At 45.1% G+C, this 762-nt stretch overlaps 1 non-coding gene across 1 annotated transcript; it reads left to right on the top strand.

The window, feature by feature from the left end:
• The first annotated feature begins 283 nt into the window (after positions 1-283).
• Positions 284-373, top strand: trnar-ucg (transfer RNA arginine (anticodon UCG)). The gene is given in 2 exon segments: positions 284-320; positions 338-373. It is a non-coding gene; the product is annotated as a tRNA-Arg (tRNA).
• The last annotated feature ends 389 nt before the right edge of the window (positions 374-762 follow it).

Genomic DNA, 762 nt, shown 5'->3' on the forward strand with positions numbered 1-762 from the left:
GAGAGCGGATGTTATTGCGGAAACTGAAGTCACTTTTCCTGTGAATGGAGCCGGATAAAGAGCCCTGGCCGGCCTGAGAGTCCCCGAGACTCCATGAATCTTCACAGCTCACAGGGTGAAGGGCTTTTCCACTTTGAAAATGACCATGTCCGGCAGCTGGAGCTTGCCCTTGTATTTTCTGGGATCTGGGAAACAGCGGATCACCAAACAATAGAAATGAAACACATGGAATCGCAGTATTTATTCACAAGAGATAAACATCAGCTCACGTATCACAGCCAGTGGCCGCGTGGCCTAATGGATAAGGCGTCTGACTTCGGTGAATTTCAAAGATGATATCAGAAGATTGCAGGTTCGAGTCCTGCCGCGGTCGTTTTTTACAGAAATCCGGTGCAACTTGCTGACAGCCGAGTTTTCCCTCCTCAGCTCAAACTTCCACCTGTCCATCCAAACACTGTTGGGATTTTTTGGAATGTAATTTCTTGTAACTTTGTTCATTCAATTGTCTCTCATATTTTGTTTAGTCCCTAATGAATCCACAATATCTGTCTAATTTAGATAAAGTGTTGAATAAATTATTATGCATCAATCGGTTCAATACAATTCTGTGGAGGAAATTCGAATGTCCTCAGGAAGATGGATAGAGTCATAGATGTTTACAGCATGAAAACAGGCCGTTCGGCCCAGCTTGATCATGCCGCCCAGTCTCTATCACTAAGCTAGTCCCACTTGCCCGTGTTTGGCCCTCTCTTATCCACCCTG

Source organism: Scyliorhinus torazame, chromosome 24 (genome assembly GCF_047496885.1).
Source record: "Scyliorhinus torazame isolate Kashiwa2021f chromosome 24, sScyTor2.1, whole genome shotgun sequence".
NCBI lineage: Eukaryota > Metazoa > Chordata > Chondrichthyes > Carcharhiniformes > Scyliorhinidae > Scyliorhinus > Scyliorhinus torazame.